General features: G+C 35.7%; 1 pseudogene; it reads left to right on the forward strand.

Annotated features, from left to right (window-relative positions):
- LOC101580291 overlaps positions 1 to 15,665 on the forward strand; it is a 93,913-nt pseudogene extending 78,248 nt beyond the window's left edge.
- Positions 15,666 to 17,509: the final 1,844 nt, after the last annotated feature.

Raw genomic sequence — 17,509 nt, forward strand, 5'->3', positions numbered from 1 at the left:
AAGTGAACTTATTCCATGCAGATTATCAGGTCAAATACAATGAAATTAGATATGAGTGACAAAGGAAGACACAAAATTATTCAAATTCATAAAAAATAAATAATAAATTTATAGAACTAAATAATAATGCCAGTACAATATTCCAGAACTTATGGAATACAGTAAAGTTAGTCCTAATAATTTGGAGAATCCAGTAGAATTGGATAGAGACACATATGACTTAACAAAGCTGAACAAAATTAAAAACCTTGAGTAATTTAAAGACAGGCAATGAAATTTAAAAACAGTAGAAATCTGTTTCTTTTATGGAATCCTGTTTAGTTAATATGTACTTTTCTGTGGTATCCTGTGAGATTTGTTAATATTTAGTCTTTGCTTCTATCCCTGGATCCAACCACCTCTCTTTAATTCAGATAGTTTGTAGTCTATTTAGCTCAGTACCCGGCTTTTCCAGGAATAAGCCACAGTGTTGTAAATGACTTGGGTAACCCAAATAATGGAATGTAAAGAAACCAGTTTATAGCATCAGCTATATCACCATGACTACAGCAATGAAATCAGCATTGACTGTAGCACAAAACAAATATTGATAAATCCTAATGACCAAGACAGTACCACACTTTATTATAGAAAACATACCTATAATCATAGTATAAATAATAAGAAAACCTACAGTAATATCTACTAAATGTAATACAATTACTAACACTATAAAAGTATTGAACATCAATGGTGCAAATTTAATCAGGTATTTAGAGATTCATAAATCTCAGTAGTTATACAGATAAAGGTAGGGGGGTGCAAGCCAAGAATGAATAAAACAAAATTTGAAAACTTAATCAATGAACTATAAGGAGGAGGAAAAAATGAGGTAGAAGGTACTATTGAGGAGTAAAACAAAATTGAATGTGATAGAGAACAGTTCCAAGAAAGAATGAACAAAAAGAGGAAAATAAATCAAAAACAAGAAAATAAATTTTAAAAATTTGAAAGGGGAAAAGAAGAAGAAGAAGAGCAAACAAAATAAAAGGGGGGAACAAGGGAGGAAAAACTTCCAATGCTTCAAGAAAGTTGATGAAACGTAAAATATACAAAAATTAAAAATGATTAAAAGATTGAGTGAAAGAAAACAATTCCTATAGTGTTGAATTAGACATTTTTTTTTCCTAAAATCTATAGCCAGTCATTTATTCCATGCTTCATTTAGGGCCTATTGTTTTTTGAGGTGATGTTCCTTTTGTTTTTTGAGGCTTTGTCCCTCCCATTTGTTCCTCTTAGACCAGTGATAGTAAAGCTTCTAGAAATCTTATGCCCACATTACAAACCAAACCCCACTTATTTATCAAAAAGTGCCACTACTGCAATTAAACCTGAAAACTGAAGTTTTAGTTTAGGAAAAACAATTCATATATTAACATTTTCTATCATAAAAAATAAAAAAGTAAATAACATAGCAACATAGATGCCAGAAGTTCACCACTTCTGCCCTAGACTGAAGTTACTGTCCATGCCAAAGCATGACCATTGGTGGGGAATGTCATCAGCCGTCTTGCCACTGTGGGCCTCAGGGTGGGTTTCAAGTAGGCTACAATATCTAATGACCACAATTGTTGGTCATGATTGCTTTATTCTCTCCCTGAACATTATAGGTTATTTAATGCAAAAATAAAAAACCCAATATGTAACTAATATTAAGGGATAAGCAATTAGCAATTAATAAATTCAAGAATTTCATATATTCCTCACCACTAACAAGTACGTTCAGAAAAATCTGGTGATTGAAACTATGGAAGAAGTGGTTAAGAATTAATTGATAGGATTCATCTTCAAAAATTCGAAGAGCAAATGTGGCTATATATGTATCCTAACCATTTTGGATACACAGATACAATGATCATTCATCTATATCCTCATTTTTTAGTTCCATCATTTAAATATTATAGGTGTGTAAACTCAGCAAAATATTCCAAGATAGTCCAGTAGTCCATAATAGTATTGGCTCTTCTGTTTCACTGGCAATGTCAGAGATTGTTGACCTGAGTCCCCTACAGCTCAAAATAACAGCATGGCTTTATTTCTTATATTTCATTTTTATACTTTTCTTCTGGGTGGTTAAGACCAAGGTAAAGCAGGACCTATGCAATAAGAGTTGTAGCTTTTGGGTCTGATAAGGTCAGTGAAATCCCCTCAGGATTTATCCTGAGATCCTGTACCTCAGATTGTAGATCCTTTGTCAGTGTCAGCCATGTGGATGAGTCACGGCCATTGCTTGGCCAATGTGCTCTCTGCAAAAGCCTGAGAGAATGTTTTCTCTCCATGTGACTCTCCTTAGGCACACTCTACATCACTGATCTCTTTCCTGTTTGGCTGCATAATTCTCTTAATTCAAGTAATACAGGGATTTGTTCTAATAGTGCTTGTAAATAGGATATCATGTCTACATCTTGTACAACACATAAACACTAGGAAGGAAGTATGCAATGTGTTAAATATTGGAACTGTCTTCCCAATTTGATTTAAAACAGTCTCATTGTTATTTATTTCTCAATAAAATTATGAGAAAAAGCAAAAGGAAAGAGTTACTGAGTTGAGAAGAAGGACAAGAGAGGGAGCAGGGGAAAGAGATTTATCTATGTATATAAGCAGGATGGTTTAGACAACTGTACTGTGCATTTCTGTTGGTCTATGGAAAGGAACAGTTAATGCTTTAAGTGTTTCATCTCCTTTTTTCAATTGTTTATACTTTCTCACTTCTTATACATTTCTCTTTTTTCTTTCTTCCAATTTAATGAGCATATATCTAGTAATATGAATAACTAGTTGGAAGACAGCACTATGTATCACAACAAATGCTGTGAAATTCATATTACTTTGTTAGATGAAATTCTGTATCACTTGTAATTTTTTCTCTTTTAATTCTAATTTGTACTGTCTTTAAAATAAATAAATTATATGAAAAAAAATTTGAAGAGTGACATTGTTATTCACCCTCTCAGAAATCTCCCCATCACTATAAACACATTTGTCTTATTTTATTTGTTTTGTTTTGCAATTTTCTGGAGCAATTCTGGATGTCTTCTTTCATTAATATTTTTACTGGTTGCTATAGTTTGTATCTAGTTGTCCCCTCAAGTCTCATGCAGTCACAGGGTGGCTTTTGGAGTTTATGATTGATTATTAGGGGTGTGAGTCCTGCACACATCATGGAGCAGGTAACCTGTATTACAGTGTAAGGAGGGGAGACAAGCTTGGTATCAGCCACACTGCTTCTGCCTTTGCTCTCTGCTCTTTGCTCATGCCGTAAACAGCTGCCCTCTGCCATGTGCTGCTCTGCTGTGGAACCAGGTGAGTGTGGACTGAAATCTACACTAACTATGTGCTAAGTAAACTTTTCCTTCCCTAATTTTGGGTGTTGGGTATTTTGTCCCACCAATGAGAGATAAGTAACTGAGACACTGGTTGTGAACAAAACATAGTGAATGCTAGAGCTGAGTGCCACACAATGTAAAAACATAAACTTAAAAACAATTTGTGTGCCCTCATCTGCTTTGTTTACTCATTTAAGCACAGTGCAAGTTGTAGCTCTTACCCAAAATAAAAATGGTCTTGAGGAAGGCCAGCCAGATATCTCAGCATACTAAAGCGCCATCTTAGGCAGAGCGCAGCGGCCAGGGTTTGATCCCCAGAGTGCTGTGCCAATCCTTCCCCCAGGGCCTGCTGAGACTGTCATTGAGACTGGGCATGGTGGTGTGCACCTGTAATTGCAGCTCTTGGGAGGCTGAAAGCAGGTGGATCACTATGAGTTCAATCTACATAGTGAGATCCTGTAGACCCTATGTTAAAAAAACAAAATCGTCTTGAAAAGTAAATAAATTTACAATACCAATGTAGCCACTACAATGAAAGTAAGAGCCCTCATGAAAGAAGACCCCCAGAACTGATTTAGAAAGTGGCAGGCTTGATGCGATACATGTGTTCATGTAGGGGAATTTTGAGAGTGGCTAAAGGTGATGTGCCTTTTATTATGATGCATAAGAACTGATCCAATCACCATGTTGTAGACATGCCACCTATATAAATAAGAAAAGTATTACTTCTTCAGACAAATTCATTCTCCTTTCTGGTTTATCTTTCTTCTTTGATATTAAAATTAAGCAACCTTTTGTCCTAAAAGCTGTATATTCTTTGTTTTGAGTTGTCTCGCTCATTACTATATTTGTAGCATACACACAACATGAGTATGGGAGTGTCTTTATACTCTGTATGTGTACTTGGATTAGAGATCTTAGTTTTTCTTAAACACCCCAAAATTATTTAAATACTTTTCTATCATTTCCAACCATATAAGATAGTGTAAATTGTGTTAAAATTGATTTTTTTTCTTTTATCTTGAAGTACTAGACACATAGTCTTCACACTGAGCTATATCTTCACCTAGACTTTTGGTTTTGAGATAGGATCTTACTAACTTGCCCAAGCCGGGTTTAAACTTGTTTCTCTCCTGTTTCTCAGTGTGCTTAAATTACAGGTGTACAGCACCAACATTCAGACTTGATTTCATTTGATTTTGAGCAGAAAAGTACAAGTGCTGCCTAGTAGGTGATGTGTCAGTGAAAAAACTGCCCTTCTAGTTGTTCTCTGAGGGAGAAGCTAAGAATGATTCTCACAGGGTGAAATACCAGATGATACAGTAGGATGTAGCACGGATGTGACAAAGCATAGAAAATTAGGATTTCATAATTTAGGTGAAGAAAACTGGAAGAAATTACCCAGAATCCACATGTATTTGTTCACAGTCAACACCTTGCTTAATCATCTGTAGTAAAGTTAGACACACAGGTACTGCATTTGCTTGAATTAATTTCTTACTTCTATTAGTGGCTAAGAAAGGGATGGAGGAAGACAGCTTTCATTAGTTTGTAATCATCCTTAAAGAACAACCCAGATGAATAGCTGACATCATATTAGGAGCACACAGAATTGGCATATTTGCAGCACAACTTGTGTGCTTGTATTCAATGCCTAGTGCTTTATTTATTTATTGATTTATTTATTTTTATGTATTTAGTACAGGGTCTACAGAGTCTCACTACACAGCTCAGACTCATAGTGATCCTCTTGTTTACAGCCTCCCAAGTGAGCCCCAGAGGTGAGGCTAGCATGGCACTCTGGGATCGAACCTCGGTCCCGTTAGTCCACTGAGCTATCTGGCCCTTCCTAGTGCTTTAAATTTGGTCTGTCTTGCTCTTTGAGACTACTTCCTGTACTTTTTGTGAAGAATCAAGCATTTTAGTTCATTTAATTCAAATTATTAAATAGCTGTGTCATTTTTGGCCCTGCTTTTAGCATAGGAAACAAGATTTTAAAAGAAATAAACCAGAATTCTTAAGCTCTTAATAAACCAAATTATTCAGTAGAGAAAAGTGATGAAAAAGTAAAGGATAAGAACAAATTAGGCCAAACTGACCTTAAATTAGACTTTAATAAAGTAGTTTTTCTGTAAATGGAAGATCTTAATGATAGATAAATGATGCACTCTTTTTGATAAAATCAAGGATAGGTCTCACTTTAATTTCGAAAAGGTCACTGAATTTTATTCACAAGGTACCCTGAAATGTCATTCTTCTTTGTCATATTGGCAAAATTTGGAAGTTTTGACTCATATATTCTTTAAACAGTGAATTTTCTACCTACATTTACTAAAATAACCTAGAATCAAGGTCTTGTATTTAAAAGCTGACTCCAAAATAGGTGCATCAGAAAAGCACAAGTTGGGGCAAGAACACCTTATAGTTAAAACCTAGTAGCATGGTGAAGCTTGTTTAAAATACTATGAAAATAAAAGCTCGATGATGCATCCATTGCAGAATTCAGTAAAAAAAAAGGACAATAATAATTGCAATAGTTTATTATATCACATTTGTTTGTAACTTACAAAAGACACTGAATAAGGTACTTGTTGGTCTCCTTCCTTCAGAAGCTAAGGAATACAAATTTTGATGGTGAAAATTAGTAAACGTAAAGATGAATACAAACATACGCATTGCCTTTCCCTCTATGAAATTCTTTGTTTATTATTTTTAAATTTTTATGTATTTAGTACAGGGCATACAGAGGGTCTCACTATACAGATTGATTGGACTTGTAGTGATTCTCCACCTTTCAGTCTCCCAAGCACTGGGATTACAGGCATGCACCACCACCTCCAGTCTCAGTCAGTCTCAGCATGTTCTGTGGGGCAGGGCCTGTGTGGCACAGGATCGAACCCTGGTCCCTGGGTCTGTCTAAGTAGGTGCTTTAATCCACTGAGCTATCTGGCTGGCCTGACTCTATGAAATTCTTAAGAGACCCGCATAGTGAAAAACAGACTTTAATGGTTTGTATTTAATAAGAAAAGAAACAATTTGGAAAAAATCATTATTTCATACCAACAAAGGAAATAAGGGATCTAGATATCAGTGATAAACTAAAAAAGATAAAGAAATAATGGATCATATAATCAATGGATTAGTATCACTATATCAGAATCCAGTAATTATTTAAACTGTAATAAAAATGAGTTATACCATACATAACATACTACCTGGTTGAAATTTACATTAATCATGAAATAGTCATAGAATAAATAAATAACATGAGTCTGATTAAGTTTCTAGATCAGCATGGTGTATTAGAAATTTTAAGGTGACAGAGATGTATTCCTGTGAGCTACAATATAGAAATTACCTACATTCTCGCACCCTTGAAATGTGGTGATGTCAGTGAGCAATTGAGTTTTTTAATATTCATGTTTTCATTCATTTATGTTTAAACTTGAAAGTCATTTATATTTGGTGGTTAGTGTATTGGACAGTGTAGCTAGACCTAATGTCACACAGGAAACAAAAGGTTATGGTAAATTAAACTATGAAAATCAGTTAGAAAAATCCATGCTATGAAAACTATTAGAGAGAAAATATTCCAGATTATTAATGAAGTAAGTAAAAGGTGGAAAAAACACAGAAGAGAATTAGACAACAAGCATGTTTATTATATGTGATAAGCAAAATAATAATCTCCCAAAATGTCCAGGTCCTCAGAATGTGTGAATAGTTAAACTTGGAAAAACAGAATTTGTGGCATTGTTTAAATGATATGGGGAATCGATCCTGTGCCACTTTGAGATGTGGAAAGTATCCTGGGTTATGGAGTTATGTAGTTGAAACTGATCAGCATAACGCTTTCATAGTGTATAAGCAAAAAAAGTTAGTCTTTTCCTTTAATTTCACACAGAGGAAGGTGTTTTTATCATTCTGGGAACACACTGGCATTTCCACCAAAACTGCAGTCAAAAGTATGTTTGTAAGTGAGAGATAGATTCAAGAGAGTTAGAAGTAGAGATGTAATGAAAGAACCAGATGATGGTGTGATATAGTTGTAGATGAGATTGAAATCGGCAGGGAAGCACAAGCAATAAATTCAGGCAGCTTCTAAAATCTGGAGAAGTCTAAGAAAAAGATGCTTCCCCACAGCTTACAAAAGAGATGATATCCTAGCCAGATTCCAGCTCATTGAGCTCTATTTCAGACTTCTGAACTTCAAAACTGCAAGATTGTAATTTGTATTTTTTTAAGCTACAGAAACAGTGGCAATTTGTTACAGCAGCTGTAAGAAATAATGCAGTAGATATATCCATCAAATACAATTAAAACATACACTAAAATGTATCTAACAATCAACCACTCTTCCTTAAAGAAACCTGCACAAAAGGAATAATGTGGCCTTTCATATCAATGTGGACACCTTTTCAAACTGACTAATAAGCTCTTTATTAGTTAAGAATAGACTTATCCCAGTAAGTCTATCTGTGAGCAGAAACCAATGGAGAAGGCTCACTCAGCCAACAAGCTTCCCCACAACATAACAACCAGTCTGTCAATTCTACTCTGCATGACAGAAAGCCATTAGTCTGCTTGGTGGATTAAACTGATCAGCATAACGCTTTCGTATTGTATAAGCAAAAAAGTCAGACTTTCCTTTAATTTCACACAAGAAAGGTGTTTTTATCATTCTGGGAATACGCTGACATTTACACCAAGACTGCCTTGAGCATCTTTGCTGGACAGCATGCCAGACACACATTAGACATGCAGCACCCATCCAGGTCCATGTATGTTGCACCCTGTGCCCAAACTCCTTCTGTGCTTCAAAACTGCTGTAAATGGAGGTGATTCAAGAAAATTCTAGCCTTCCCCTAATTTCTCTTCTTATTTTTGAATATATTTTTATTATGTTAGGATGTAAAATTAATTGGATACTTGAGTAAGACATTTCTCTAGGAACAAGTTCTTTTATAAGCAATTAGAATTTTTGCTTTTGTAGAGCATGACTGATTAGAAATTTTATTTGTATTAACATGAAATATTAGACATTTTACTTTGACCATGCATACTATTAAATAATTACTTATTTAATGATTATTTAAATACATTTAATGCATTAATTATTTAATTACATTTTACTTTGTCAATGCACATTATTTAATATTTTTAAATCAAATCTAATTCAATTTTATTTTTCTTTTGTTTGTATTTTTCTCCTGGATTGTTTGCTTTGTGAATTGTATTTCAGGGGCACAGAGAAACTTGCTTTTTATTTTCTAAAGTTTTGCTGTAATAAACTGTCAAAGATACATTGCTATAGCTTGAATCTGGACTATACTTAGAGCTTAGTTCCTCTGCTTGGTGTTGTTGAGTATCAGTGTAACCTTTAAGAAATAGGTGATAGTGGAAGGAACTTAAGTTCTTAGAGACCTGCTCTTGAGGGTGACATCAACATGTGGGTGCCTTCCTTTTTTTCTTTTAACTTCATGGCTGGCATGAAGTGAGAAGCTTCCTTTGTCACAAGCTCCTGTTACAATGACGATCTGCCTTTACACAGACCAAAAAGCAATAGAGCAAACAAACATGGACTGAGATCTCTAAACCTATGATCCAAAATAGTATTTCTCATTAGTTTATACCTGTCAGGTATTTTGTTGTTGTGTAATGAAAAGTCTGACTGCCGCCAACTCTAAAGGAAACTGTGTTCCTCTTTTGATAAATCTAGTCAGGTACATAAGAGAATTTTGAAAGAATCCTGTGCCTGAGCTGAGAGCAAGAGGAATAAGGAAAGGTCAGAAGATCCTTCACTTTTCAGCATCAAAGCTTTGGTGTTTGATACACTATGCCATTGGAACTCATTTTCTGAATTCTAATGACATAATGCAGGTTTTTTGTAAAAAAAAAAAAAAAAAAAAGGATTGCATAGAGATGTAAGACCTATTGTTCAAAAACTGAATATGTGCTGGTCCTGAAGCTTAGTGATTGAAGGGCCATTAGATTGCTGACACTCTGTGAAAATGGTATTGGTCAAACTTTGCCCTGGATGTATACAAAACTTCACGAGAGGACTCCCTGCTTTGTTAATTGGTGAAAGTCACATTGCTTATTCTGTATTCCAGGCTTAACAGTACATATGTTATCGATTGTAAAGTTTCCTTGTCTTTATATTTCTGTGGAGCATTTTCTTATTTGGTTAGGTTTTTATATGTCATAGCTTCTGCCTTTCCTAGAAGATCATTTACCAATTTAAAAATGGTACTATAATTATCATGTTGATTTTTTCTTGGTATGTGATTTTAAATAACACATTGTTTTTGACAATTTTTTTTTCAGAACCAGGGATTGAACTCAGGTCCTTGTGCTTGCCAGGGAAGCGCTTTATTCCACTGACCCATCTCCCCGGCCCCTTATAACACATTGTTTTAAAGTAACAGTAACCACTAGTATTAGAAAATTCTTTCTTATAAAAATCAATGCATGTAAGGAGAAATTTGCAAAATTTAGCAGACACACTACCTAACATTCCATATCAGCTTTTTGTTATGAAGCCCATAGTCTTTCAAAGCTTTCTTAATCTTCTGAAACCAATATTTTTTTTCCTTCTCTCTTCTTTTTAGCCTTGCTTAACATTCAAAATGAGCTTTCTTCTCCACCCATATTCTGAAATTACTAGGCTAGAAGACAGCTGTATAAGAATTGAGAGTTTTCTTGGTTTGATACAAGTTTTATAATTAAGAATTTTTCAACATTAACAAGTCAGAAATGTGACATAGAGGAAACCTGACTGGATTTTGCTACACATTTGCTCACTGTCCTGAACTGCAGATCTGAAGACTTTCAAAGAGTCATAATTCTCTTCAGAAGGAAAGTTATTGGGAGCAACAGGTAGCAAAAATTACTAACCTAATTATGAAAAAGAGAAAAGAGGCAGGATACTGTTTGGCTTTCTTTCAGTGTTTTATTGAGTTTAGGCACTAGATTGAACAATTAAAATAAAATTCAAAAAAATACTTCAAACAGTATGTTGTATAGTTCCTAGTAGCTGGAATTAAGAAAGTTATGCTTTTTATTTTTATAAGTTCTTTAAGCTTCAATTACTAAATATAGTAAAAAAAATAAATTGAAATGATAAACTGACAATTTATAAAATATTCAGTGCGCTTTCTGGTATTTTCAAAGAGCATTGCAAGTTAAATATATTAGAAGTAAGTATGATCGTGTCTTTAGATAAATCAAGTGGTCATTCAAATAAAAACAAGATTAAAATTCCCCCAAGAATTGCCCGTGTATAAAATTATGTGATGATCAACTTTAATTGGGTCAATTTGATTGTTTTAAAAATTGCTAGGGGGCTAGCAATTCTAGGTGTACCTCACCTATGTCACATTTCTGACTTGTTAGTGTTGAAAAATTCTTAATTATAAAACTTGTATCAAACCAAGAATTAAAGCTCATTCTAGGTGTACCTCAGTGGGTCATGGGGGTGTAACCTGGACTATAAACAGAACTCTGGCTCCTTCCTCTCTAGAACTGCTGTCCTGTTCTGCTTTCTAGTTAGCATCACTAAAAATCTTTGCTCCTTCACACCATTCTGCCATGATGTTTCTACCTGGAAACCAGTAGATTATGCACTGAATCCCCTGAGACTGAACAAAAATTAACTTCTCCTTCTTAAAGTTGTGAATTCCAGGATACTGTGTCCCAGGCACAAAAAAAACTGACTAAGCAGGTTAATTCCATATCTCAACTCAAAAGTTTATTCATTAGGAGAAAGAATATGTTCCACATTTACTAAGACACTAAAGGAAACTATTCAAAATCTATCCAGTGCTGCTGATTCCAAAGCAGATATTGTCTGAAATGTTCCTGAAATTCGCATTCCAAAGAGATGTAGCACACAATATGGATAGGAAACAGTGCATTGAAATGTTTTTGCATCTACAATTAAAACTCACCAACTAAGTATCAGAGATCTCAGTTTAAAAGTATAAAGTTTTGTGAGAAACAGGAGGAACACGTATTAGATTATAGTAGGAAAGAATAAAACAGAGCTCTTACATGTTTGAAAGTCTTACTTCCATGCATTGATTTTTTTTTTCACAATGAAAATGTTGATCTTAAATGTCAGTGAAATTTCAAGGGACTTCAAATATCTTAAAATGATCTTGACCAAAGAACTAATATGGGAGACTCACTTGCCTCCATTTCAAATCTTACTACAAAGTTGCAATAATCTAAATAAGGCTGGCTATCATGGCACATGCCTGTAATTCCAGAATTCAGGAGTCTGTGGCAGGAGGATCTCTGCAGATTCAAGACTAGCCTAAGCTAAATAAGAAAACCTTGAGTCAAACAAAACAAAATGACAAAGCAAACAAAACTATAGTCCTTGCCCAAGATAAGCATAAGGGTGAAGGTGATAATTGCAAGTTCAGAAATAATCCCATGCCTCTATGTTCAATTGATTTAAAAAATGGTGCCAAGCCAGGGATATACTGAGTGGCAGAGCACATGCCTGGCAAGCTCAAGTCCTGAGTTTGAATTCCTGTACAAAAAAAAATGGTGCTAGAGTGAAAAAAGTTTTGTCATAAATGGTGGTGGGACTTGTTAAAAACAAGGAAAATGGGCCCTACTGAATATTGCATATGGAAAGTAATCCAACATGTGTCAAGACTTAAGTTTAAGAGCTAACATCATGAAACTCAGACCAACCGTTAAGTTTAAACATTAATGACCGGGGCTGGTGAGATGGCTCAGTGGTCTAAAGCACCTACTTGGAACAAGCTTAGCAAAGCACAGGGACCGCGGTTCAATCCCCCAGCACCACATGCCAGCCAGCCCCGCCCCCTGGTGGGCTGAGCTGGCCACACACACACACACACACACACACACACACACACAAATAAATAAAAAAATAAATGAAATAAATTGCGGGTCTATTCTTAAAAAAAATAAAAAAATAAAAAACATTAATGACCTTTAATTTGGCAAAAGAGTCTAAGATATGACAATAAAGTTCTTTCAACAATTAATTTTCTGAGCTTGAGATACAAAATAAAATAATCAAGCTGTGTGGTCCTTGAAATGCTGACGATATATACTTAATTGTGAAGTTCAAAATTCAACAAATGACTAACTGGTCTACATAACTATGTAGGCAGGGAAGAAACAAATGCAAAAATCTCTCCTAGTAGAAGTCTACTATAGGACTCTTCTTTGCCTTCTGTTTGTTACTATATATTGCAATAACAGATTTCCCTGTTCTGATGTAATTTCCCGATGACGCTCATTTCCTGATGACGCTACTTCACCACTGCAGGAAAACCACAACAGCCAGGGCACTGTCAATTGGACTGCAGATGACATTGTCAAAGGCATAATTCATTTACCCACCTGAGTACTGCTGACATTTCTAGAATCGATTGGTGTGTACTTATGTTCCTATTGTCACAATAGAAAGAGAAATAGAGCCTACTCTACCACTGTGTATTACAAAACTACGTCTTGGCTCCTGCTTCATTTTAATTTGAAGGAGAAAAACACAGCATACATAAATTAATATTTGAATTATTCTGCTAACTGAATTGAGCCAGGCCATTGAGATTTAATTGATATGACAATTCACTGAAAGTTAGATTGATGAATGTGGTTAGGAACATTAAATATAGTGAAAAAGAAAGTAGAAATACTGAAACATGAAGAAGTCCAAAGTTCTGTTAAAATATCTATAAACCTGGACAACTTTGGGGAAATTTTAAACTTGTCATTGCAAACCTGTCTTTAATTTTAAGCAACTTGAGGGCAAGGATGACTAACAGTTTAGCGGGTATTCTCTATCACCTTTAGAAAACTTCAGAAATATGAGCTTGCTAACTGAAAAGTGAGATAAGCAGAGGCTGTTTAAAGACAGGACACTCTTTACTCTCTGAAATAAGAAGCTCAGATTTCAGAAATAGAGGCATACCATTTCTGGGCCCCACCGCGGTGGACGTTTGGAGAGCACCAGGTCTGAGGCCGGCGAGGCCCGGAGGTACTGCCTGCTCTCACTTTGCAGGTTGCTCTTTGTCCCCTAACTGTGTCCACCAATGAGAATGCTAATGGTAATTCACCAACTGCCTGACTGAATAGATCCAAGAACAAGGGAAAAGACAGTACAGACATGAGGCAGCGGCGAATAAAGTTAACATAGAGCTGAGGAAAGCTAAAAAGGATGACCAGATGCTGAAAAGGAGAAATGTAAGCTCGTTTCCTGATGACACTACTTCACCACTGCAGGAAAACCGCAACAGCCAGGGCACTGTGAACTAATTGGACTGCAGACGACATTATCAAAGGCATAAGCGGCAACAATCTGGGAAGCCAGCTGCAAGCTACTCAAGCTGCTAGGAACTGCTTTCTCGGGAAAAATAACCTCCTGTAGACCACGTAATCCAGGCTGGTTTGATTCCAAAGTTTGTCCTTCCTGGGCAGAACTGACTGTATTCCCATCTAGTTTGAGTCTGCTTGGGTACTCACTAACATTGCTTCTGTGTCGTCAGAACAGACAAAGACCATGGTGGACAGAATGGCCATCTGGCTCTTATTTCCCTCTTGGCATCTCCCCATTCTCATGTCAGTGAGTAAGCTGTCTGGCACTGGGAAACATTGCAGGTGATGGTTCCATTTTCTTTTTCTTTTTTTACATAAGAGAAGGTAAATCTTTATTATTATTATTTTTATCTTTTTTCCCATAATTTTATTGAGAAACAAATAGCAATGAGACAGTTTCAAACCAAATTGGTACGACAGATTCAATAATTAACACATTGCATACATTCTTCCTAGTGGTTAATTGTTGTACCAGATGCTGACATGATATCCTATTTACAAACATTATTAGAACAAATCCCTCTATTCATTAAGAGAATGGAACTATATATCTATCCTAACCATTTTGAATGCACAATACAAAATGGACATTCATCTGTATCCCCTTTTTTTGTTAAATTCTGTTATTTGAATACTATAGGTGTGTTAACTCAGCAAAATATTATAGAAGAGTCCCATAGTCCAAAACAGTATTGGGTCTTCCGCTTGACTGGCAATGTCAGAAATTGTTGACCTGTGTCCCCTACAGCTCAACATAACAGCATGGCTTTACTTCTTATACTTCGTTTTAATACTTTTCTGCTGGATAGTTAAGACCAAGGTAAAGCAGGACCTATGCAAGAAGAGTTGTAGCTTTTGGGTCTGATAAGGTCAATGAAATCCCCTCAGGATTTATCCTGAGACCCTGTACCTCAGATTGTAGAATGGTTCAGTTTTCTGAGACTTGCTTATCAAATACAGTGCAATTGACCCACTCTTGGCTCTTCTTGCAGTCCCTGTTATGTCATCTTTAGCATGTGGTTACTTATGCAACCTTACATGGGCCCTTTCCAACTTTTGCCTCAACCAGAATCCTGTGCCCCCACTGGATGCTGTTGAGCAAGTTCTCCCTAGTTTGATAGGTCTCCTGCATCACAGTGATCTTGAAGTATTAGTGGATATCTGCTGGGCTATTTCCTACTGCATTGATGGTTCAAATGAATGTATAGAAATGGTCATAAAAATGGGAGTTGTGTCCCATCTGGTGAAGCTTCTGGGATCAGGTGAACTGCTCATTATGACTCCCATACTGAGACCCATAGGGAATATCATCACTAGAACAGATGAACAGACTCAGATTGTGAGAGAAGCAGGAATGCTTGCTGTCTTTCCCAGCCGGCTCATTCACCCCAAGACAAAAATTCAGTAGGAAGCTATATGGACAATGTCAAACATCACAGCTGACTAGCAGGACCAGATCCAGCAAGTTGTGAATCATGGATTAGTCCCATCCCTCATCAGTGTTCTCTCTAAGGTAGACTTTATGACACATAAGGAAGCTGTGTGGGTCATGATCAACTATACAAGCGGGAGGACAGTGGAACAAATTGTATTCATTGTTCATTGTAGTATAATAGACTACTGACAAACCTCTTAACTGTGAAAGATATGAAAGTTATTCTTGTTATTCTGGATGCTATTACAAATATCTTTCAGGCTTCTGAGAAACTAGATGAAACAGAGAAGCTTAGTATAATGATTGAAGAATGTGGAGGCTTGGAAAAGACTGAAGCTCTGCAGAACCATGAAAATGAGTCTGTGTTCAAGGCCTCATTAAACTTGATTGAGAAGTATTTCTCAGTGGAGGAAGAAGATCAAAATGTTGTGCCAGACACTACCGCTGAAGCCTATATCTTCTAAGTGTAGGATGGGGCTCCCCATACACTTAACTTCTAGGTACACAGCCGAAGGATGCACCAGTTTCTGTTGTGTACTATGGTCCATATAAGTTTGTCTTTCTCTACTAAGAACTCCTTTTTTTAAAAAAAATATGTGGTTTGTCATTGCAGCACACTTTACAACAAGACTATATTTGAGCAGTTCCAAACTGTATATACTGTATGATGCTTATCCTCTAAAAGGGTTTCTTATTTCTATGTGGAATTTCCTATTTTTCAATGTCCTGTAAATAAAGATTAAATTCCACCCTGTGCTTTAAAAATTTTTCAGAAATAATAAGGAAAGAGAAAAAAATGAAAGCTAGTAAATGTTACATTCACCTTGGGCACCTATATTCTACAAATATCAAATGTCTCACTTAAGAGGAATGTCTTTTTAATTTTATTTCATTTTTAATTTTTTTGTATTTTAGGGAAGGGTCTACAGGGTGTTCAGGGTCTCACTACTAGATCAGACTAGTAGTGATCCACCTGTTTACAGCCTTCTAATAGCTGAGATTACAGGTGCATGCCACCACACCCAGTCTCAATTGCCCTCTTAGTGCAGACCAGCGGGTGAGGCTGGCATGGCAGGCCAGAGGATTGCAACCCCAGCCCCTGCACCTGCTTTCAGGTGCTTTCACCTGCTGAGCTATTTGCCCAGCCCTAGGAATGTCTTTTTTTAAATGTATTTAGTACAGGGTCTGCAGGGTCTCATTATACAGATTGGACTCCTAGTAGTCCTCCTGTTTTCAGCTTCCTAAGCACTAGGCTTACAGGCACAACCATATCCAGTATAAGAGGAATGTCTTAATAATAAATGGCAAACAGCTTGCAGTTAAATTGCTAGGAAATTTGTAGGAAAACTATGGCTTTCCCATGTTTCCTTTCAATTTTCAGTTCTATCTAATTAAAAATACTATTTTGTCCCTAGAAAGATTCTATAATTGCTAACTTGCTATTTTATTGTCTACTCTGCAAATTTGTAATAATTATATTTCAATACTTTAGATGTGGTGTAAGCATCTGTATCATTATACCATTGTATCAATGTGTCCTCTTTTTTCTTTAAGGGAGAAAAGTTTTGTTTTGGTTTGTCATTGTAGTGAGTTACATAGGCAACTGGCTCCAAGGCCAGATGACATGGAAGAAAAAAAGTAACCCATAGCAGGGTGCAGCAAGGAAGCAGAAAGACAGTGTGACAGTAAGAGTAGAAAAGAGATAAATATGTCCAGGCTGTGCTGCAATGGAACGTCTTATAAGATGTGGATTATTCACTTATGCATTAATCAAATATGTGAATTTTTCCCATGCTAAACCATACAAAACACATCCATAAATCAAATACAATACTTTTTCTCAGCAAGTATATTTAGAAACTTATACATGTTCATGTCTTTCTCAACTTCCAAAAGCAGTAGAATAAACTTAGGCAGATGTATAAGCTGTAATCTCTGGCATATTTAGGTAAATTAGATACAAATAATCATTGAGGTGTACATGGTAGATAAAGCTGTATATGTTTTTTACAAAAACTTGCAATTGCACATGTGTTTATTTATTTTTTATTAGTTTTCTTGAGAAAGTAATAGCAAAGAGACAGTTTCAAAACAGGTTAGTAGGACAGTTACAATAATACATTGCATATTGTCCTGTTTGTAGTATTCAGAATACAACATGCAGAAATGGTATCTTGTCTAAACAATGTTATTATAAATCTTTCTTCTCATTCAACTAAGAGAAAATAGCTGTATATATATCCTACTTTGTATACGCATACATATATATTTTTTCACTACAAAATGGTCCTTCATTTGTATCTCCTGTTTTTGTTTAGTTTTGTCAAAGATGGGTGTTTCATTG

This window comes from Octodon degus, unplaced genomic scaffold, assembly GCF_000260255.1.
Source record: "Octodon degus isolate 3935 unplaced genomic scaffold, OctDeg1.0 scaffold00016, whole genome shotgun sequence".
NCBI lineage: Eukaryota > Metazoa > Chordata > Mammalia > Rodentia > Octodontidae > Octodon > Octodon degus.